This window comes from Melanerpes formicivorus, unplaced genomic scaffold (genome assembly GCF_026170545.1).
Source record: "Melanerpes formicivorus ecotype bairdi unplaced genomic scaffold, bMelFor1.0.p_v2 SCAF_37, whole genome shotgun sequence".
Classification (NCBI taxonomy): Eukaryota; Metazoa; Chordata; class Aves; order Piciformes; family Picidae; genus Melanerpes; species Melanerpes formicivorus.
Window position 1 is genome coordinate 1,027,638 of NW_027142389.1, and position 24,277 is coordinate 1,051,914.

Below are 24,277 nucleotides of genomic sequence, written 5' to 3' on the forward strand. Positions count from 1 at the left end.
ACAAAATAGAGGATGCCTGCACCTTACAAATCATAGAATAGCATCATAGAATTGAGGTTGGAAGAGACCTCAAAGATCATCAAGTCCAACCTGTCACCCCAGACCTCATGACTACAAAACCATGGCACCAAGTGCCACGTCTAGTCCCCTCTTGAACACCTCCAGGGATGGTGACTCCATGTGGTGGTTTAAGCATTAACTGGGAGCTAAGAGCTCAGATGGGGACAAGGCTGAGAATCTCTCCCCTGCTTCCCCCTCCTCCCTCCCAACAGAGAGGGAAAAAAAGGAAAGGAGCAAAATAATTTGGAGTCAGCTGGGAAGTAGAGAGGTAAAGAGTTCTGTTTAAACAAAATATATATACATATATATATATAATGATAACAGAAAAGATTCACAAGAGCAAGGAACAAGGATGGTTGGGAGGGGGACAAAGTAGAAGAATACAAAACCAGTCTCTCTCTGAAGAGGCACAGAGGCAGCAGGGAGAAGCTGGGGATGTAGCTCAGTGGTAGAGCGCACGCTTCGCATGTGTGAGGTCCCGGGTTCAATCCCCGGCATCTCCAGAGGCTTTAATTTCTGGAGTCTTTCAAGAGAGGATTGGATGTGGCACTTGATGCCATCGTTTAGTCATGAGGTGTGTGGTGACAGGTTGGACTTGATGACCTTAGAGGTCTCTTCCAACCATGGTGATTCTGTGAGAAGGATCAGGCCCGATCATGTGGCAGAGGAGCAGGAAAGCAGCCGCAGTAGCCCTTATCCAGGAGAGGCAGGAGTGGAAGAGACTCAGTTGCCCAGGGGTAAAACACCCTGCAGGGAGGGCAAAGCACCTGCCAGCCCTCCACCCTGTTTTAGTTTTTTTTCAGAATGGGTGTTAACCCACTACACTCCACCACCTCCCTGGGCAGCACATTCCAATGGCTAACAACTCAGTGAAGAACTTTCTCCTCACCTCCAGCCTAAACGTCTCCTGGCACAGCTTGAGACTGTGTCCTCTTGTTCTGGGGCTAGTTGCCTGGGAGAAGAGACCAACCCCCTCCTGGCTACAACCTCCCTTCAGGTAGTTGTAGAGAGCAAGAAGGTCTCTCCTGAGCCTCCTCTTCTCCAGGCTAAACAATCCCAGCTCCCTCAGCCACACTATTCCTGATGTAGTCCAGGATGCCATTGGCCTTCTTGGCCACCTGGGCACACTGATGGCTTGTGTTCAGCCAGCTGTCAATCAGCACCCCCAGGTCCCTTTCTGTTTGGCTGCTCTCCAGGCACTCCGACCCCAGCCTGTAGCACTGCCTGGGGTTGTTGTGGCCAAAGTGCAGCACCTGGTACTTGGACTTGTTGAATGGCATCATGTTGGACTCTGCCATCATGTTCAGATACAAACCTAGAGTAGCATTCAGGTTAAACCCCAACACTCAGCTCATTTCACTGTTACACTTTAACACTAGTTTGGCTAGCTGCAGAATCAATGCCCTTTGACTTAAGCCATTAGTGAGCCTGCAGTCAGGTCTGTGCAATTTCTGCTCCTCCCTGCCAGGTTTTCATCTCCACCAAGGAATCCCTTTAGAGACCTGACGCATTCACCTGCTCACTAGCTGGTGCTTACCTGCCAGTCCAGACATGGCAACACCATTACATATCCTTCTCAATGGCCCTCCAGTGCTGAGCAAGTTGACCTTAAAACTCAATGTCAAAATCCTGATGGCTCAGCATATTGGAACCCTTGATCAATCCCAAACTAGTTTCCAGTTAATTTATAGGGTACTCTTCTAGGATTTCCTTCCTGCTTTCAAGCTATGCTTTGAGAGAGCGTGAAACCCCAAGGAAGCCACAGGCTGTAAAACAACTACATGTAAGTCTTTTCACATTGAGATTCAGGGCCATGCAATGTTCTGGCATAGCTCTGTCTGATGTAAGACCAGTTCCCAAGGCCTGCCACTAGATGGTAATAAAAACTAAAATAATAGAACTGTCTTGGTGTTAACACACCTGCCAACTGCAGCTGCAGGAGTTTCCCTGCACTACATCACAGCCCCTCTACGTTGTGAGACCAGAAGAAAGCCTCTTGTGCCTTCAAAGTCCAGCAGGCTGACAGTACCTTTGAACAACAACAACAATTTGCAGCTCTTTAGCTGTGCTAGAATAACCCATTGCACAGTGGTACGTGCCAGTGGGGCCAGCTGGCATGGGCACAGAACAGAGCTAACCCATGTTACAGTCCCCTGTAGAGCCTCAGCTACAAGCCACACAGGAGCTCCAGGTTCACTCCACGTTCATGAAGATGCTGACCTTCCCAGAAGCGATCTGTGCTTTGTGGCCTGCTCCCAGCTGTGCTGGACTTCCCAACCTGCAGCTCAGGGAATTTTTCTTGGATGTCTCACAGAAATGACTGGGAAGTGCTGCCAGGTTTGGTGTCTCGTCGGTTCATCCGAAGCCTGGTTCTGGCTTCTACTTTCCCCCCTGCATTTAGAGGAAAGGGGAGATATGCCACCATGCCACCTTCACTTTCTTCTCACAGAGATCCCAAATTTATCTCAGATTGCCTTATCTACCAAAAAGTAGTCAGTAAACCAGTGAGTTATTGTAGCCTTCAGCCTGCCTGAAGCAGATATCATATCAGACATCGAAGCAGGTCTGATTAGACCCTGTAATAAGGTAGCAATCATTTTGAGGTCCAAGACCATCAGACATAGCTTGGGACAGAGTCAGGCTTCCAGCAGACAGGCTCACTGCCAGGTTTGAGGATGTCTATGGCTGGCAGGGTGTTCTAGCAAAGCAGTCCTCACCTAAGCAGAGCTTTTTAAAACACTAGGTCCTCGTGGAAAATCACTGGAGTTTTGGTACAAAATCGGTATGAGCTCAAAGCCACTTCAGAGTTACTGTTTTATCATCAAGTCACCAATAAAATCAGTGCTTTAGTAGAGACACCCAACACAACCTCTGGTATTTTTATCAGCTTTATTAACCTGTAGTTACCTGAACTAGTCAAGTATGGCCTCCTGTGGTCAGTTCTGGTGATGGGAGTGTGGGGTTCATTGTCTTTAGTTACAGCCTCTGACCCATTCCTGCGATCTTCTTTCCTCTTTCACACATGTTTTCAGCCTGACTTTAGCAGAAGCATGAGACTGAGAGCTTCAGCTGCCCATTTCTAATCCTTCCTGCACACATTAGGAGAAAGTGCACTTAGCCTTTGTTGTACAAGGCAGTCACACAGCTTCAGGAGCCTGGCTGCTCTTCAGATGCAAGATGAGGCAGGTGTTGATCTGTTAGAGGGTAGGAGAGCTCTGCAGAGAGACCTTGATAGGCTGGACAGATGGGCAGAGTCCAAGGGCATGAGTCCAAGGGCACATCTAAGTGCCAGTTTCTACATGTTGGCCACAACAACCCCATGCAGTGCTACAGGCTGGGGTCAGAGTGGCAGGAGAGCAGCCTGGCAGAAAGGGACCTGGGGGTACTGGTTGACAGTAGGCTGAACATGAGCCATCAGCGTGCCCAGGTGGCCAAGAAGGCCAATGGCATCCTGGCCTCTGTCAGGAACAGTGTGGCCAGCAGGAGCAGGGATGTCATTCTGCCCCATACTCTGCACTGGTTAGGCCACAACTTGAGTCCTGAGTTCAGTTCTGGGCTCCTCAGTTTAGGAAAGATGTTGAGATGCTGGAAGGTGTCCAGAGAAGGGCAATGAAGCTGGGGAGGGGTTTGGAGCACAGCCCTGTGAGGAGAGGTTGAGGGAGCTGGGGTTGCTTAGCCTGGAGAAGAGGAGGCTCAGAGGAGACCTTCTTGCTGTCTACAACTACCTGAAGGGAGGTTGTAGCCAGGTGGGGGTTGGTCTCTTCTCCCAGGCAACCAGCACCAGAACAAGAGGACACAGTCTCAAGCTGTGCCAGGGGAGGTTCAGGCTCGATGTTAGGAAGAAGTTCTTCGCAGAAAGAGAGATTGGCCTTTGGAATGTGCTGCCCAGGGAGGTGGTGGAGTCACCATCATTGCAGGTGTTTAGGAAGAGACTGGATGGGGTGCTTGGTGCCATGGTTTAATTGATTAGATAGTGTTGGATGATAGGTTGGACTCAATGATCTCAAAGGTCTCTTCCAACCTGGTTAATTCTATTCTATTCTATGAAGTGCATAAGGAAAGGGAGAACTTTACTATTGCCAAGTAGGGTAATTCATTACACTTCTTGCATTGAGGCACACCCAGGGCATCACGCTCCTGCTCCCAGGAGGGTACAGCTGCCTTTCCTCTTAAGGAAGATCTCCACAGAGCTTCCCCCTCAGTGTGGCGCAGCACCCAGGCAGTGGCTCCACCCACTCCTGCTTCCACAGAGATTACCATCTCCCTCTAGCAAGAGTTGAGTAGTCTGGCAGGAAAATATTAAGTAGAACATTTAAAACACTGAAATAAATGGGACTGCTGGAAGCACTGCTCTGCTCGGAAGGTGTCAGGAGATAAATTATTCCAGAAGCACCGAACCATATGCTGTCAGGAGCAATCCTGTGCTGGCAGAGAGAGGATGGGCAAAGCAGCCTGAGAGACCCCTTCATTCCATCCTAGCATCTATAATTTCTTTATTAATGACTTCTAATTGTGTCCTACATGTCAGGACACATCTTGATTCCTTGCTTGATAAGACGCTGAGGCCAGTAAGATCATTCAGTTAACTGCACAGTCCAATACCTCCCCCAGCGTCAAAACCTCCCGTCCCAAATCGGCCAGGACTGTCTTTTTGTACCTCTGCAAGGGCCCAAGGGAGAAGAATAGGGTGAAAAATTCATTCCCCTCATTTAAAAATGTAAAACACATTCAAGACTGTGTGTAATAGTGTTGTAAATCTTATTTCCATAAAGTACCTCCAGGGCTAATTCACGAGACATTAATCATATTCCAGCTTCTCCCAGCTGTTAACTCATCTGCAGGGGGTTTAATATAAGGTTTTATATATGTTTTCAAGAGGCAAAATTGTACCAACAAGGACTGGTTTACTCAGAGCAGAGATTTACATGATCTGGAATAAAAGCCATTTTAGAGGCTCCCAAGCCCCTGCCTGGCAGGTGTCACCCCCTGACTGAGCCCTCCCTGGCTGCAAACTGGGGTTACCTCACTCTCCATTCAATGACACCCTATGGTGATGAGGTTTGGCTAAGAGACAGGCAGTGATATATTTCCAGGTCACTTCCTTCAAGTGCAATCTGATTTATTCCCAGCCACTTCATTGGCATCGCTCAGTGGCAGAATCCTTAATTATTCCCTTAAATCTCATTTCAAATTCCAAGCACTTCCTCCCGCCCTTCTCCTTTCTGCCTCCTGGAATTATACTTGTGGATAAACACAGTCTCCTTTATCTCACCAGAAAGGTGAGATAAAGCTCTTCCTTCTAGGAAAGGCCTCATTTCATCTTCTTGTCATGTTGGGGAGGTGACAGGCTCTCAGGGCAGGGGGGCTGCTGTCTTGGGGACCAGGGAACACAACTGTCCTTAACCAGGGAATGCCACAGCACATCCAGAGGGATAGAATGCACCTTTTTAAAATGCTTCACATACAAATGTCCCTTGGCAAGACAGCAAGTTACTCCAAGTTGTAGCAGAAGGGTGACTGGTCTGCCTTACAATGTCCTTTCAAAGTCCTCTTCCCTTAACAGTCCCCATGACTCCAGCCCACATCCCTACCTGCTTCTGCTCACTCATCACATGAGCCTTACCAAGGCCTGGTCTCTTTTTAGTATCATAGTATCATAGTATCATTCAGGTTTGGAAGGGACCACAAGGATCATCTAGTTCCAACCCCTCTGCCATGGGCAGGGACACCCCACGCTCCTTGCAAAAGCAGCCTCACAGATTGCCAGGCTTGTGCCTCTCTTCCAGCCTGCATGTTTTTTCTCTAGGTGAGCAGGGGAGAGCTGTCATCCTGTTACCAGCCGGGCAGCAGGTCTACCCACAGCCCTTTCTTGAGCCTCAAGTTCCTTTTCCATATGCAAAGCCAGATTTGTAAGGATTGCATTGCCTAACTCCATCCCCTAAATCAGCTTGCTGGCTAATCCTGTTTCATGTGTACTCCACATTCAAGGGAGCATAACTGTGGCTGCAGAAGCCCCTCGCTCCACTTACATGGAATAACATTAAAGCCAGCATCCAGCCACAGAGGCCCAGATGTCAAAGGGAAAGTGGCAGAGGCTTTCCAAAAGCAGTTTCCTCTCCACTCTGAAGGCTACAAAAGTGAAATGCCAGAGGCTGAGCATCTTCACAGTATCATAGTATCAGTCAGGGTTGGAAGGGACCACAAGGATCATCTAGTTCCAACCCCCCTGCCATGGGCAGGGATACCCCACACTACATCAGCCTGGCCAGAGCCTCATCCAGCCTGGGCTTAAACACCTCCAGGGAAGGCACCCCAATCACCTCCCTGGACAACCCATTCCAGGGCTTCACCACTCTCATGGTAAAGAACTTCCTCCTCACATCCAGCTTGAATCTCCCCACCTCCAGCTTCATTCCATTCCCCCTAGTCCTATCACAACCTGACATCCTGAGAAGTCCTTCCCCAGCCTTCTTGTAGCCCCCTTCAGACACTGGAAGGCCACAATTAGGTCACCTCGGAGCCTTCTCTTCTCCAGACTGAACAGCCCCAACTCCCTCAGTCTGTCCTCATAGGAGAGGTGCTCCAGCCCTCTGCTCATCCCAATATCTTCCCAGTATCAGGACACGTAGCTTGCAGCAGCAGCACTCACCCATGGTAGCACTCCCACCTCATAAATCAATTTTTCTTTGAGTTACTTAACCACTTAAAAGAAGAAAAAAGTAAAAAAGGAACAAAAGAGGATAATTTCACAATTAAAAAGCCAGGTGCTCAGATTTTTTGTTTTCCAAGGGAAGCACTTCAAGTTGTTCTTTTTCTTTTTTTCAGCTGAAATTCAACAGCAAATTTGTCTCAATTCCTTGATCTGTGGCTTTAGTATGAATAAAAAAACATTCTTCAGGGGTACTAAAGCCAGGAAAATATTTCTTTAAAAAAAAATAATGGATATGAGTAGTAGAAAGACATAGAATTCCTCTCTGGTGAGACCCCACCTGGAGCACTCTGTCCAGTTCTGGAGCCCCTATTACAGGAATGATCTGGAGGTGCTGGAGCGTGTCCAGAGAAGGGCCACAAGGATGATCAGAGGGCTGGAGCACCTCTCCTATGAGGACAGATTGAGGGAGTTGGGGCTGTTCAGTCTGGAGAAGAGAAGGTTCCTAGGAGACCTAATTGTGGCCTTCCAATATCTGAAGGGGGCCTACAAGAAAGATGGGGAGGGACTTTTTAGGGTGTCAGGTAATGATAGGACTAGGGGGAATGGGAAAAAAAAACAACTAGAAATGGGTAGATTCAGATTGGATGCTAGGAAGTTCTTCCCCATGAGGGTGGTGAGACACTGGCACAGGTTGCCCAGGGAGGTGTTGGAAGCCTCATCCCTGGAGGTTTTTGAAGCCATCCTGGATGTGGCTCTGAGCAAACTGATGTAGTGTGAGGTGTCCCTGCCCATGGCAGGGGGCTTGGAACTGGATGATCACTGAGATCCCTTCCAACCCTAACAATTCTATAATTCTTTATTAAGCATGGGTGGGATTGTATTAGATTTGCAGCCATAGTGAGGGGAAAGACATGTCTTAGTTTTTACTGCAGGACAAACAGGAATAGAAGTTTGGGAGTAATTGTTGCTGGGCAAATAAAGGCTCTGTATTTTATCTTGTACAGCTTTCTCTGTAGGTTTTTTCCTTAAAGACCAGCTTCAAACTCTTACTCTTACCACAAGCAGTTGTGGTGTCAGTACCCTCCAATGAGCTCAGATGTGGAATGCAGCTAACAATTATTCTCAGCTTCCCTCCCAGCTGCTTTGCCATCTGAAAGGATTCCAGTGGCTGGCATAAGGCTAACAAGAGGCCTCCAGCTGCCCACAAAATTCAAGCAGTCCCCAGCACTAGGTGAACTTTCAGCCAGCTGCATCAGAAGCAAGGCAAAGGCCATCAATGCCTGGACAGGCCATTAAAGCAAAAGGCTGTATTTGCACATCTTCCAAAGCTGCATCTAGGCTGGATGGTGCCACAGCAGAGAGGGGTGACCAGCATTTGTTGGGAACAGGGACCTGGCTTTAAGCCTGCACCAAGCACACAAACCAGGGAGGCCTACCCTCATCACTAAGTCATTGCAGTGTGTGGGAGGATAAAGCTAAAAAAAACACCTGAGCAAATCAGAGTCAAAATGCTGATTGCTGCTGCATTTTGGGTAAGAAGGTACAGTCTGTGCTCCAAACCTTTTGTTTGTTGACATCTACAAAATTCATCTTCCCAAGCTCACCAGTGGAATAAATGCTTCCCCTTGGTATTTCACCCTTGTTTCTCTCTCCACCTACAACTCTTTCTTCAGAAGAGCTTGTACTGCATCTCTCCTCCTTTCTTTTTACCTGCTCTTCCTTTTTAAGAGCCCTTCTTCAGAGGTGTCAGCCCAATACTGTAGCTGTTTCAGATATGCCACTCTCCAAAGAGTGGGGAACACATTTTTCTATGATTAAAGCTTCTCTCCTACTAATCCACTGCCCTTTGTGCTGCTCTTTCCCCTTGTTGCATCTCAGCTTAATCTTTAACATCATGAAACAGCATCCCAGGAATGTCTCATTAAAGGCAGAAAAATCCAGGAGCATGCTATGTTATACCTTGACTGTATCACAGTTAAAACATGGTCTTGTAAGTGACACAGAGAGAAAAAATAATAACTAACAACAACAAAACAAGCAAACAAACAACAGAAAAAACCCAAACAACAAACCACCAAATCTAAAGCCTTTTCTCAGCTTTCTTTTGCTTTCATTCCTAAAAGAGAATGGTTTTTTCCCCTATCACTTCTGTAGGTTTCTGACTGCCCCACACAGCCTTTTACTTGAAATAACAGACACTCCACACCCATTGCCAGGCAATTTAGCTGCACTCTCAATTTGTTTCCTGCATTTCACCTTGGAAAGTACTATTGGTATCACTACTGTTGTCTGTGCACTGCTTCTGAAGGGTTAAAAAGCCACCACCAAGTGCTACTAAACCTACGTGACACCAGCAGTTAACCTTCATGTTTTCCTCTGCACAGAATGATGGAATGGAATGGAATGGAATGGAATGGAATGGAATGGAATGGAATGGAATGGAATGGAATGGAATGGAATGGAATGGAATGGAATGGAATGGAATGGAATGGAAGAGACCTTCAAGATCATCATGTCCAACCTATCATGCAACACCACTTAATCAACTAACCCATGCAACCAAGCACCCTGTCGAGTCTCTTCCTAAACACCTCCAATGATGGTGACTCCACCACCTGCCTGGGCAGCACATTCCAATGGGCAGCCACTCTCTCTGTGAAGAATTTCTTCCTAACATCCAGTCTGAACCTCCCCTGGCACAGCTTGAGACTGCGTCCTCTTGTTCTGGTGCTGGTTGCCTGGAAGAAGAGACCAACCCCCACCTGTCTACAACCTCCCTTCAGGTAGTTGTAGAAAGCAATAAGGTCTCCCCTGAGCCTCCTCTTCTCCAGGCTAATCAACCCCAGCTCCCTCAACCTTTCTTCATAGGGCTTGTGTTCCAAACCCCTCCCCAACTGTGTTGCCCTTCTCTGGACACGTTCTCCCAGCCCCCCACTGAAGAACCAACCCTTTCCCCCTCCCCAACCCATCCCAATCCATCACACACTTGACAAGCAGCAATAATTATTTTGGAGTCCCATGGCTGCAACTGAACAGAACCACCATGAACCCTCTGAGCAGCTTAATTTTGTCGTCCTAGGCAATCTAAGTGCTATGTAGTTTAGATTGATTTTGCCATAATTTTCAGCTCCACAGGAAAGAAAACAGGTAAAGAACTCTTGGGTTTTTTTAATTGTGACAACCATTAACTGTCACCAGACCATCAGACAATCAAACCACCACCAACAGAGCTCACTCTGTAGGAGGGAAAAGACCACAAGCTTCACAGGAGCTGACAGGCCAGGCTCAGGCAGAGCCAGTATTCAGTGAACACAGAAATGCCAGACAGCCCTCCCATGTCTGGCCCCACAGAACCATGGAGATCCAATTTTCCTCTGTGAAAAACATAGCTCTGGCCTTCCCCTGCAGAGCTCAAAACCTGCCTGATCATATCCTGGACCCATGCATGCAGCAAGGTGTCTGCCGACTTCCTCACTTGCAGATCACCTGTTGGTACTGCTCTGCATCCCTTCAGTAACACATCCCTGAGCACCCCTTTGGAAAATTAAATGCATCCCCAGCTCTGAGCTCCAGATGTAACACAGCCAAAGCTAAATTTTCTTTCCCCAAGCCACTCCTTACTTTGCCTTTCCTTCTCTGATGTTTTCTTGCTCCTCCTGTTCCTTACCACCTACCTAATATCTCAGGCAAGTGTGGTATCTTTAGCAGCAGCTCCACATCTTCAGACCTTTTCATACTGAAACCTCCTGCTTCGCCCAGCTCCTAGGCAATAATGCAACACAGTACAAATCAACACTTACCTAAAAGCCTGTATCAAAAACCCCTGCTCTCCAAACTCCACCATCAAGCCAACCATCCTCCAAAAGCAGCCCTCTTCTGCTGGTCTTTGCCCCTTTTAGCTCTATGTCACTACAGCTGTGGTGGGCAGGGCTGCCTGAACTTGGCTGGTGAGCAAGGGGGTAATAGACAGCCCCTGATTCATGCAAACTCCAGTTCCTCGGGGATGAGGTGCTCCATAAGCATGGAGGGTGAGCAATCAATACCATCTCTTTCTCTCCTCCAAATTTAGGCTTGCAGGAAGTCAGGGAGAAGCATACCTCCTGCTTAGAAAGCATTGTTCATGCAGCAGCGTGACAGGGCTTGATACTCCTCTACAAAGTATCTGGAGGTATCATAAAACAAAGCTCCTACTGCTGCTTGCTCCCAGGATTAAAATCGTTTGGGGACTGGGACATAGTTCTCCTAGCAACAAAGATTCTTCTCCTCACAGTTCGTGAGATGTCAAAGCTATCTATCTGCCATCTCCTGTGCTTAAGAAGCAATTCTCCCTCCATTTCAGCCCAGCCAGCCTGGCCACTTCGTCTCTTCACTTACTGTTGCAACCTGCAAGCTCAGCCACACCAAGGGCACCACTCTTCATTTCCCATAAGATGGGATGAAGTCTTTAACTAGCTCCAAATACTTTAAATAAACATGTGGAGACATATTCACATTCTGGGAATTCTTCAACACGGATTGATAGCTGCAGTAGATTAGTTTGGGTACAATATGATCCCACCTGATGCTCGAGTGATTCAAGCAAGGGAGCCACATGCAATGCACTGCTTAAATGAAAATAAAATGTTTTCCTGTCAAGAGCATCAAGATGTTCTGGGGGTTGGACTAAGTGACCTTTAAAGGTCTCTTCCAACCCAAAGCATTCTGTGATTCTATGATACTAACTCTCTCCCTACAAACACTTCCCGTACAAATATGCCATGCTATCATCCATGGCCAGATGGCCACCAGTCCCTCAGCGTTTCTCAAAGTGAGCATCATAGGGCAAATTTTGTTCCCACACATCTTGGATTGCAGTAGCTCCAGGGCAGACTTTAGTAGAGCATTTTCAGTAAGGCCAGTGTAGGACTACTGGCACAACCAGCTCTGTAAAAGGAGAGATTTGAACATCAGGAAGAGAGAACAAGTAAACATCAAAACACAATTTTGCCTTGTCAGGCCTTCTTATCTCTTTCTCTGTCAGCTCCATGTGATAGGCTACATATTTATTTGAAAACAGTTCCTGAGTTTGTCTTAGGAGATGGAGAAAGAAAATCTGAGGTTTCTGTGTCCAGCAAAGCTGCCTGTTCTACACCAGCCCATCTCTGTCTGGAGGCGGAATCTCTCTCCCCAGGCAGCAGGCTTTTGAAGAGCTGTCAAACTGTGACATCTAACGTCCAGCTCATGTGCCTTGTTCTTGGCTGCCAGCCTTTCATCCTTCATAGACAGTTTCATTTCACTGCCAGAGCAAGAAACTGTAGCAGTCACAGTTCCTAGGGCTGGGTGTGGTGTAACCTTCATGCAAAGGAGAACGATGGCATGGTGGCAGCCAGGTGGCTACTGACGACTTTGGCCTGTTTCATCCTGGCATAAGGATCATGTTCTGGCTGAGCGCTGACACTGACACCTCAGTTTACCTCCTTCCCAGATACTTCACCAAGACTTCCTTTTACTGGATGCTTGGTGGAGTGTTTTGTGGGGAGGGGTGAGATTTGCTTCACCCAAATGCCTGCATGGCTTTCCCCACCTGGATCACTGTCAGCATCCTTGCTCTTCCCTTGGTACTGCTTCTTCTAATCTCTCTTGAGAAAACAACTGTTGTGTATGATGATCAGACAGTCTGATAGAGGAAAAATTGCAGATATTACACTAGAAAGGGAAATGAAAGACTTTGTTTGTTTGCTTTCCCAGGCCTCTGTGTGCACTAACAAGTTTTAGTTGTCTGCATCAACCTCATCTGGGACACCCACTCATCACCCATGGGTCTAAGGGCTATGATTAAGTTTTAGCACAGTTTCTAGCTTTGTTTTCTAGCCCTGACTGAACTGCTGCATGGTCAGTGCCTGATGGTGATCACCAGCTCATCAGAGATTTTTACTGTCACCAGCCTGCCTTGCTCAATGCAGTGAGGCTGCCCAGGGGTGTTGTGGAGTGTCCTTCTCTGGAGATATTCAAAACCCATGCAGATGCATTCCTGTGTGATTTGGTAGAGGTGATCCTGCTCTGGCAGGGGAGTTGGACTAGATGATTCTTCAAGGTCCTTTCCAATCCTTAACATTCTGTGATTCTGCACCATGGTTAGTGAGGGTATTCTTGCCACTGTGGTCACCCTCTTCCCCCAGCTCAGGTTTCCTTTCCTTGGTTTTTATTTGATTTATTTTTATTTGGGGAGAATATAAGGAGAAAAACCTGTCCCTGTGCTCAGACAGTCACTGATTGAACAGCAAAGGCTGGGCAAGGATGAATTGGTTGCTTGCATTCCTGTGGGGAATACAATGAAACACACTTTCTACTGTCCCATGCACAGCCCTTTTACTAAAGATGGAGGGGATAAGACCACCCAGCTCATGTGCTTGACTGTGAGCTTGTGGGAAGCTGCATTTCCAGCTCTGGTGAAAGCCTCGGGCAGACTCCTACTTCTTTCAACAGCATGCATGGAGAAATCCAGCAACACCAGGCACTCTGTGGAGGTAACTTGATGGATTTGTCAAACACATTTTGGCAATTTTACTATGTTTTTATGGTGCAGAATCACCAGCTTTTCCCTGTGTTTGATACACTTAATGCCTTGAATTGCTTGTAATGGAAAGCTGACCTTTTGCATGCTGGTGCCATACTGCATCACATTGAGGCAGGAAGCGTGGAGGAAGTGTGTGCCAAAGTCAGCACGAGAGCAGTTTGCCCTGGTGGGGCTGTGCTGTGTGTGTGAATATTGACATGGGAAAGCTGGGAAAGTGGGAGGTGAGCTGAGCTGTACTGCTGGTATTGCTGGCTTTGGTGGAATGGGAGCACATCCCTGTGATCAGATGAGCTTCCTTACATTGGATTTGCACAATGGCCCCTGGCAGGTAGCATGGGGCCTATGAAAAGGGCAGCAGGGACTCTGTGAAGTGCAGAGCAATATTGCCCATGTTCATATGAACAGGAACTGTTAACTTGGAACAGGCAGTGGCACTCAGGAAGATGGAATAGCTTCATTCTAGAGACTCCTTCCCCACCACATGCACACCCTTCTGGTTGGTCCCAGCCAGAGAGCATCTGTAGCTTTACTAAGGCTCAGAGGGAAGCAGAAGGGGTGAAGGAGACAGGCTGTAGGAACTCAGCTTGTGCTCATTTTCGAGCCTAGCCCTGGTTCTTGGAATTAATGAAAAGAACCTCAGATATCAGGTACATTAACAAGCAGGCTTTAATGGTCCCCACCAGGCAACTTTGGCCCTGCCAGGCTTCCCACAGCACAGCTGGGAAGATCAAAGCTGTCACATGCAAGTGCCAACCTGACTGATGGTGACATGAGGGAACAAACACAATTAAGTATTAAGAGCTCTGCACAACTCTTCCTTGACAATGATGGCAGTTAGGAAAGCAGCTGGTGTTGATGTGATGTCCTGGGTCAGGAAGGATGAGGAGCAGGTAGGGTAGGACTTCTGCTAATTGGGAATAACTCATCTGCTGGCACTGCACTTTTCAATCCTCTCTCTGCTCTGAGTGCAAGGGGGCAGAGGCATCTCTCCTCCTTTCCCCAGCCCCAAGCTCTACATCAAAAAGTCATCGTGGTGCACACTGGGCTTGGGTCTTTTCAAAGCCCTCATCAGGAGCCTAAGTGAGGGATGGGGAATTTCCCTGTGATGATCCCACTTCTGATGCTGGCTTTGTAACAGAGACTTTTAATGAATTAATTATGCATTATTAGCATCCATTATTCATTCCTCTTATGTGTACATACATGTGTGGCACTGAATAAAATGGGAATGATGCCAAACAATTAAATGGTGCTCCACTGAGAAACGGCCTCAAGAGGAGACAGTGTACGACAAACAGAGGGGCTTTAGTGAGGACTGGCATCAAACTGGGTAGGGGAAGGAGGCAAATAAACTGTGTAGGAGAAGAAGCAGGACAGAAGACAAGAAACTGGAAGAGCCTTCTGAATTACAGCTGGTTGAACAGACTATTTTTCATGCGAGTGGCTGAGCTTAAAGCAATCAGAAGAAATTTGGGTCAACTGCTTCGGCAAAACAAAACAAGACCCTAAAGATCATTAAAGCCAAGCCCAAGTGGTTCCCTTAAAAAGGAAAAGAAAATTTCATCTATTGCCTGCTCTGCTTCTTAATGTTAGACAACACAAAATCTCCAGTAGTTTTGAAATGTTAAAAACCACAGAAGGCCATTTCCAAGCATCCCAGTTTGATGTCACCACAGAAATGTTTCAACGTGCCCTGGGTGCTTTTGGCTGAAAACCTTTGCAGGATTTGACCCCAATCTGCACACAGGTTTGGTCTAGTTCAAAAGGAAAATTTTCAGCAGTTTGGCATATTTGTTTTGATTATTCATGGCATGGTAGGGAGGGGAAAGGAAGGAATCACCCAGCGCTCAGAGGAGGAAAACGGATCCACCAGTATGGCTCAGAGCTGTCGTGTGTGTATGAACCAGCAGAGTCACAGCAGTGCCAGCGAGAGGAAGCAGCTCAGGTTTTCAGAATCCAACTCAATTGATGGAGGTAATTACAAGTGCCAGATTCCCAATTTATTCTCCCAGGAATTCCCTTCTTTAATAAACTCATTCTAACACATTGAGAACATCCTCTGTGGCATGCAGCACATATCAAAGCTTAAGACTGAGGAGAACAGTTTGACTGAAAAATAAGAAGGAGTGCCAGGCTTTGTGGAGATCTAAACCTACTTCAGCTGTCATACAATTGAATGAATTTGCTCTCTTCACATATCTACTCATGGCTGTTTGCTGCTGAGCTTCAGACAGAGTCCCAAACCAGAGTCCAAACATTTCAGAGAGGCAAGGAACAGTGGGACTTGCCCATGGTGTTCCCTGCAGGCTGCACCTGAGCTGAGTAGCCTTGGTCAAGCTCAGATGAGTAACACCCTGCAGTCACCTAGCCAGTGCAACTTGGAGACACCTTGCCTCTGTGCTCTTTCAGGCTGAGCCCAGCAGGACAACTGCATTCATGTAAACCTTCTGGAGAGGTTTTGCTTGGTCTTTTCCAGTTCTTTTTAGTATTACTCACTGAAGTGTTCATACCAGCTCAACTCCAGTGAAATAACTAGACAGGAACATTCAACATGCTGAAGACCTTGTTTTCTAAACCAATATAATTAAACCAGCTCCAAAAAGAAAACCAACAACTGCTTTAAAACCAGGCTTTTAAGAGCATTTCATTAGACCTGTGCAAATGCTGTGAGGATGCCCCAATTTCCTATGGCAATTTAGTCTGAGCCCACAAGGAAAACATTACAGTCAATTCCCTTGCCTCCCAAGTAAACACTTCTGAACCCAAACTGAGAGCACCCAGATGGGTTTTGTTCACTTGAATCAGCTACCAGTTCAGACAACTGGTGCAGGCAGAACCTGAGCTATGTGGGGGTGGTTTGCTCTCCACACAGAGAACAATAACCCATTCAGCTATTTTACCTATCCCGGTTCTTGGCAACAGTCCAGGTTATCAGCTGTTAACAGCAAGAAGACATACAAGGATAGGGCTTATCCTGGACTGCTTTCCTGGTGCCCAGTTTAAACAGTGCTTAGCCCCATGTGAGCTTCTGCTCTGTAAGTAGAACTGGGAGATGAGAAAATAGTTTGCTGTCCTCAAGGAGACTAGGAATGAGCAGCTGAGGTCTTCATTTGAGTAACACATCTCCAGGGAGAGGTCAGTCCAAGACTCAGTATGGCACATTTGTCTGCTGTAAATACAGCTGGGATTTGGCATTGTCAGGACCTGTGTGGACTTACAAGTCACTTTTCCCCAAGATGCAGGAGCTTTTTTGCAGCTGCTGAAATCCCCAGAGTGAGGAGGGCTGAAGCAGAGACCATCCCCCTCCCCCTTCTGTTCCTTATGCTCTTACAAACCTGCATCTGCCATATACCCTTTCTATCCAGGAAAGGTTTTGTCTGTGTAGAAAAGTTGAAGCCAAGGCAGACACCTGCACAAACCCTCTTCTTGGCACCCTTTGTGCAAGCTTTCAGAGCCAAAAAGCACCTCCTCCTGCTCCTCAGCACTGCTAGTCTCAGGGCTTCATAGCCAGCCCCAAGAAAGGGAACAGCTGCTCCGTATCTCTCCTTTGCACTCCTGCCTCCCTCGTTCAGCAAGACTCAGCTACCAACTGGCCTCACTTCCTTTCAGACTCAGGAGCAGAGTGCCAGGAGCATCCCCTAGTGTCATCTGCTGAATGGCTAAAGCAGCACTTCTGGCCTTGTAAGGGGCTGTGCAAGCTCCCATCATGGCCACCATGGTGACACTACGTTAGCAGCTAGAGAGGGATGCACAGAGCAAGGCACAAAGCCAGCCGCCAGCAGCACATGCCTTTGGCTGGCAGGAGCTCAGCACTGCGGGCAGGTGCAGAGAGAGCAGGGGCCCAGGGAGCAGTGTGCATGGAGCAGCCAACGGTGGCTTATCAGCAGGATGCTTCTTGGGGCTTCCCACTGAGAGACCAGGCCTGTGTGGGAACAGCAGCAGCATTCTGCAGGCCTGGGAATACAGAAACAAGCTGCTGGCAGACTGCTCGTGCCCAAAGGGACTTTGCAAAGAGCTGGATGGGTGGTTGACAGCCTGTTAAAGGAGCCATTCACAAGCAGGGAAATCATTTTTCCAGTTCAGGTGTGCTTTTGATGTTGCCTATGCATTTTTTTTCAGTCTAAATGAGGATGAAAACTTCAAATGGGGAAGAAAAAAGTTCTGTAAAGTACCAAATAAGTACATTGCAGCTGCTGATATATTGTCCTGGTAATTTTTTGTCTATCATTTCTCAGCTGACCTTTTAAACACCACAGATTTTGAGCTATGAATGGATATAAATTTACAGGGGGGGGAAAAATGATTCATCTTTTTTTTTGGAGCATGCTTATATAGGGAGGGTTGGGGAATTTTGGTTTGGTTTTCTATAAACTGTATAATTTATTGAGGTCTTCCCTGTCCCACATCTACTTTTTGCTTTACAGAATTGGTCTTTGATTACTGAAAATGAAAATAATTCAACAAGGGACTCACAACCCCTCTCTGGCTTCCTGCAAGGACTGTGTAAGACAAAGCCATTTGTATGTCCAGGGGACTCTATAGAATCATAGAATCAATAAGGTTGGAAAAGACCTCAGAGATCATCAAGTCAAACCTGCCACCCAACACCTCATGACTACTAAACCATAGTACCAAGTGCCACATCCAATCCCTTCTTGAACACCTCCAGAGATGGTGACTCCACCACCTCCCTGGGCAGCACATGCCAATGGCTAACAACTCTCCTTGTGAAGAACTTTCTCCTCACCTCAAGCCTAAACTTTCCCTGGCACAGTTTGAGACTGTGTCCTCTTGTTCTGGTGCTGGTTGCCTGGGAGAAGAGACCAACCCTCGCTTGGCTGCAACCTCCCTTCAGGTAGTTGTAGAGCTAGACTCCCAGAGAAAACAAAATAGTCAGAGGGTTGTACTTGAGGCTCGTTACTTGAGGCTCATCCTCAGTTCTTGGTGAACTTAGGCTAAATTTCAGCTTCATAATAAAAAAGTGAAAGAAGGCAGAAATCATTTGCTCTGTGGGTTTTGTGCAGTGGCTCAGATCAAGAGTGAAAAAAAGTCATGAGTGGGTTAAAAGCAAGGCTTCCAAACATAGGAAAACCTCGGAGAGGAGAGGAGAGGAGAGGAGAGGAGAGGAGAGGAGAGGAGAGGAGAGGAGAGGAGAGGAGAGGAGAGGAGAGGAGAGGAGAGGAGAGGAGAGGAGAGGAGAGGAGAGGAGAGGAGAGGAGAGGAGAGGAGAGGAGAGGAGAGGAGAGGAGAGGAGAGGAGAGGAGAGGAGAGGAGAGGAGAGGAGAGGAGAGGAGAGGAGAGGAGAGGAGAGGAGAGGAGAGGAGAGGAGAGGAGAGGAGAGGAGAGGAGAGGAGAGGAGAGGAGAGGAGAGGAGAGGAGAGGAGAGGAGAGGAGAGGAGAGGAGAGGAGAGGAGAGGAGAGGAGAGGAGAGGAGAGGAGAGGAGAGGAGAGGAGAGGAGAGGAGAGGAGAGGAGAGGAGAGGGCTGATGGAAGACTACGCAGGGAACTAGTCTACTTTTGCCTTAGTGTCCACCTGAGGCTCTGTGAGAAGCATTAAAGTAGCACCAAGAAATGATGACACAAATCCAAAACATGTTTGGTGTTGCACAAATGTGAGGGAAAGAGAGTGCTTCTCTCCAAATATCTTGCAGCTGCACATCACCCACTCTACACTGCTGTGCTGCTGTACTCTCTCAGAACACCACATCTGCCCACCACATCACCCAACGTGGTGGCAGTCAATTTCTGTTCCTGGTAGGGACAGCAATAGCAGGACAGGCACCATGAGCTTTGCCACAGCAGTGCTTGGGGAGAAAAGGCGTTTTTGGCTTTGTAGAGCAGTGCCCAACCTTAGCAGCAGGTGCCTCCAACAAGCTGGGGGACTGAGAGCTTTTCCCTGGGTACTTTTTTGAGATGTTCTGTGGCCATTGCTCTGGTGCCTCTCCTCTTTTTTCATGCAGCCTTTCAGCCCTCTTCTTATACTCCCTCCTCTGTGACCTCGCCACTGCCCTCCTGATAGTTCACCCCTGCCCACCAGCACCCCTTGTGTCCCCAGCCCTCAGCTGATTGGAGAGGAGTTCTATTTATTGAAACTCTGCAAGAGATGGATGGCTCACACCCAGAATGAGGATAAGCATGCAGAACACCCAGCTGGGCTGTTTCCCCTCCCACCTTATTGTACTTTTAAGTTTTGGCTGGAGAGAGGGGTCAAGGAGAATTCAGTTTTGCTGCTTTAAACACATGCAAGCTCATTTGCAACGAGAACATTGCTGTGGTCATTAAAAGCAGGAGTCAGAGTACGCTGATTCCCAACATCAACACTGCTGCAGAGGGACAAGGTGAGAGCCGGCAGCATTCCTGGGATGACTTTTCTGAACTGGGGACAACTGACCTATTTAGATGAAGGTGAAGACAGAGTTCAGACAAGGAGTGCTGTTCCCTGGAGAACAAGGGAACAACCAAACCATCTGGCTCCAAGGCATAAATAATCAGTGCAAGATCATCAGCTGGGCAAAAAGCACCCTATTCCCTTGGCTTCCCATCACCACTGCTGTTTCACTGCTTTTTCACAAGACAAGGACACCCTGACCTGGTCTAGTGATAGTGGCAGCCCTATGTTGTCATTGACCTGAATGCCCTCCACCACTCTTGCCTAAGGCACAGGCACCTGGGGCCAGCTGAAGGGAATCCTTTATCAGGCTCCAGCACGACTGGCCAGGCATCCTCAGTGCTGTTAATAGCAAAGAGACAGAGGGTTCCCCCCAGTCTGGGCAAGCCCTGGAGGCTCTGGGCTTTCCTGTGCTCCCAGTGTGGCTTGCAACCTTGTGGCAGAGGCTATGCTACGTCTGATGCTGCAAGGTTGAATCATGGGGTGGTAAAGCCCCACATTAGCAGAGTATTAGCAAAAAGAACCACCTGCACCGTGCAAGATCCGGCAGGAAAGGTCAAATCTCTTTCATCAACTTCTATTCTGGCTGCAAATGTATTCTCTTTTAGCATGAAGAAAAGAAGTTTCTCCTTGGGTTAATATTTTGGTGACATTTCTGGGGAAAGCAGAGCACCATTGTCTTGCCTTTCAGGAATATTTTGGGATTTGTTAAGGCTCCCGGGGTGTCCGAAGCTAAAAATGGTCTTTAGGTTTTGGTCGTTACTGCTGCCAAAAATAAATCAAACCCAAATCCCCCAAACAGGATCTCATTAGAATTGTGTTTAAAGGTCAGTTTAAAAGAGTCCCTACAAGATGGATTATTAAGTTCGGTTTAGGGCAGCCTGGCCCGGTGCTTGGCATGGGTCTGGAGAGGTGCAAGATTCCTCCCCCTCTGCAGGCATGCTTCCTTGACCTGCTGCCCACCCAAACAGAGAGCAGCAGTAATAGCAAATAACCTGCCCAAAGTCTTGGTGCCCCACAGGGCTTGAGGCCACTGTTCCTCCAGAGTGGGTGTCAGCACTTGCATCTGGGCATGAGATGTGCACACCGAGAGGGAGCTGGGGGCAGAGAGGGAAGAGACGCAGCGGTGCGGCTGAGCCGCGGGAGCCATGGTGGGACATCACAAGATCCCCCGAACAATCTGCTGCGTGCAGAGAAACTCATTATGATGAATTCCAAGCCCTGAATTTACATCTTTGAAGCTATCATCATATGGGAAAAGGTTAGACTGTTTTCTGTTTGTTTGTTCATTTTCTTAAGTGACAGCTCAGATTAGAGCTGACATCGGAAGGATAAGCACTGAATCCTGGGCTAAATATTTCATTTCCACAGATGCTGACATCGAGTTTGCTACACAGGAACTCTTTTGCATTGCTTTGTTTTGGGTTTGTTTTGTTTTCTGTTTGGTTTTGTGCTGCTGGCAGGCTTTTACTTAAATTCTATTTCTTTGTGTCGCTACACAACCCTCAGCTAAATTTTGGGGTGGACAAGGGAAAAAGTGACTGAGCTCAAACAAATCACCTTGAAATTGGAACAAGGCAAGTTACAAGCAAAACCAAATAATAATAAAAAGGTTGAGAGGCTGAGGGAGCTGGAATTGTTTAGCCTGGAGAAGAGGAGGCTCAGGAGTCACCTTATTGCTGTCTACAGCTACCTGAAGGGAGGCTGTAGCCAGGTGGGGGTTGGTCTCTTCTCCCAGGCAATCAGCACCAGAACAAAAGGACACAGTCTCCAACTGTGCCAGGGGAAGTTTAGGCTGGAGGTGAGGAGAAAGTTCTTCACAGAGAGAGTTGTTAGCGGTTGGAAGGTGCTGCCCAAAGAGGTGGTGGAGTCACCATCCCTGGAGGTGTTCAGAAAGGGATTGGATGTGGCACTTGGTGCCATGGTTTAGTAGTCATGAGGTGTTGGGTGACAGGTTGGACTCAATAATCTCTGAGGTCTTTTCCAACCTTATTGATTCTATGATTCTAAGTAAACCCACATTAGCTCTGCCTTCCTCACAATTTTCATGTGCTCAGCTATTCTGCCTCATGCATAGATTAATCACAGAATCACAGAATCATTAAGGTTGGAAAAGACTTCCATAAGCATAAAGCCCAACCCTTTGGACTAAGGAGGGCTTTGTCCTAGTTCATGGCAAAGAAGAGGTTTTTCCTTGAATATCACCAGAGGCTGAGTTCAAATTTAGGCAGAAGGGGCTGCAGACAGGGTCGTGGTAGGCCTTCCAGCCTCCTGTTCTCTGTGCCATGGCAGGCATCTGGCTTTAGCCAAGTGGCACTGCCTTTAGCCAAGTGGCACCGCCGTGCTCCTCTGTGGCACTGTGCTTCAGACACACAGGTAAAGCCTTGGTCCTGGTACAGTCAGCAAAGGGCAGCTAAAGGAAGCAGCAATGCTGAGGAGCCTTATGTTCCCTCTGTTACATTTCAGAGCATTACTGTAAAACTTCACAAGGGAAATTATGTTTATGCTTCAATGCAGTGAACAAAAGCATCCCATTTCCCTCCTCAACCATTCAGTCTAAATTCAGCTCTCCCTGACACTGGTGTCTTTGGAACACATCCATTCTGGGTTTCCACAGTGACATCTGGGAGCAGAACATGGAACCTTATTTATTTATTAAGGCTGTATGAGTTGGAGACTTACTGTTGCAGGAGGAAACTTCCTCAGCATTTTTAACGCTCAGTTGTGGAGGATTCAGTGCTACATCCAGAGGAACAGAGCCAATTAACAGAGACAGGGCTGCAGCCATCTGTGCATTGCAATCCTCTTGTGCTGCTGCTGAGAGCACCAGCTTCCAGGAGATCCAGCCAGGGTCTTTCCTGGCTAAGCAGCCTTTGACATTGGCGCTGATGCTGAGGCAAGGGAGACACAAATGGATTAAAATAGCACAACTATTATCAGCTTCCCTCAGAATTCTGCTTCAATTTAAATTAATTTGTCAGAAGAACAAGAAAGCTGCCCCTTTTTTGAGCAGCTGTTCTCCCTCCTGGCTCCAGAAACATTTCAGTGCCAGAAACAGCAGAGTCCAAGGCCTCAAGACAGAGGCAGCATTTGGCTCCTGAGGATGCTCCCAAATTATTTCTAAGCATAATCAAGAGCTGCTGGCATGTCCCACTGGACAGCAGTGTGATACAAGACACCAACCCTGTCCTACTACCCCAATTACTTTCCAGGTAAGGAACCAGCCCACACAAGGAAAAGTCCCATGGGCCTGCTTCAGTCAGAAGATAGTCTCTGAGCCAAGAACTGGAGTTCCAGTTTCATCTTCATTTGGGGGCAAGAGGCTCACTCTCTCTTCCACTCTGTTGCACTTAGGAAAACAGCCATTAACAGCATTTTCATTTTGAATAAAAAGGTCTGTCATCTCCAAATCCAATTCTCTCTGCATTTGTGTAACTTGGGATGTTCTCATGCTGGTCTTTAGGAGCTGGCATGTTAAGCTTCTCTTACATGAGTATTTAGGTGCTTGGTGCTGCAGAGATTGGAGACAGCCAGTAGAACATCATAGTCATACACTGGTCTAGCCCACGAGAGTGATGCAGTCTCCTCCTCATCCCAGATCTGCCCTCCTGCCTTCCCACATTATATTACTCCAAGAAGACTATTTCCCTCTCTTTCACTGCTGCTCAAAAAAACAGGGCTAGCACCAGTATGGGGAACCTTAATACAAACAATCCCCTGAGGAAATGCTTGAAGCTGTCATGCTCCTTCTGAAGGGAACCCAGAGTGATCCCAGCACTGGGCTTCTTGCCCTGTGGTTTCCGCAAAGTCTCTTCACAATCCAAGGCTGCTCTCAAGTAGGTGACTTGGTGCTGACATCATTCTGTGCTTCCATTTAGGTGTTTGAAAGGAGAAGAAGAAAAATACCCTTTAGCTTAGAGCTTTGCTCAGTAACACCTGGTTTTGCAGCGGTGTGACTTGACGTGTTATAAAATCAACTCCTTCCTTGCCAGTTCAGCACATTTCCATTAAATGTCTTCTTCCTCCTTTGAAGGCTACAGCAAAGTGAGAGCTTCATGTGTAGTCATCTCTCCCCCACACCACATTGCATGTGGTTTTTACTCCAGTCTTCCCCACTTGCTCTGCCTGGTTCTTTGGCAGCATCACCCCAAACACACCTGCACCCCAAAAGGGAGGCAGTCCTAGGCACAGCCAGCTGAGACACCCACTCAAGTGGAAATAAGGATGCTGCTTGAGTCACTGAATGCCTGCTTGACTATGGGCCTGACAGGTCCTGGGAGGAAAGCAGTGACAGAGTTTCAGGAAAGCTGCTCCCAGAATGTTCTGGGTCCACCACTCAGCCCTGCAGCTTGGGTCACACCTTCAGTGCAGAGAAAAGTACAGGAGGTGGCTGGTGAACTTCTTGATGAAGGCAACCTGCTCCCAGGACATGGATCTCAAACTTTGGATCTTGTCTCAAAGCCACACTCCCAGCTCTTTGGGAAGCTTATGTACAAATGGAAGCAAATCTCTCCTTGGCCTCACACAGCGTGCCTCCAAGTCTGATGCAGGCTAAGATATGCTAAATAGCAGCAGCAAGGAAGAAGCTAGGACCTGATTCACTGCTCTCTGGGTGCTTAAG

General features: G+C 47.6%; 1 non-coding gene across 1 annotated transcript; it reads left to right on the forward strand.

The window, feature by feature from the left end:
• Positions 1-491: 491 nt before the first annotated feature.
• On the forward strand, positions 492-563 carry TRNAA-CGC (transfer RNA alanine (anticodon CGC)). The gene has a single exon. It is a non-coding gene; the product is annotated as a tRNA-Ala (tRNA).
• Positions 564-24,277: the final 23,714 nt, after the last annotated feature.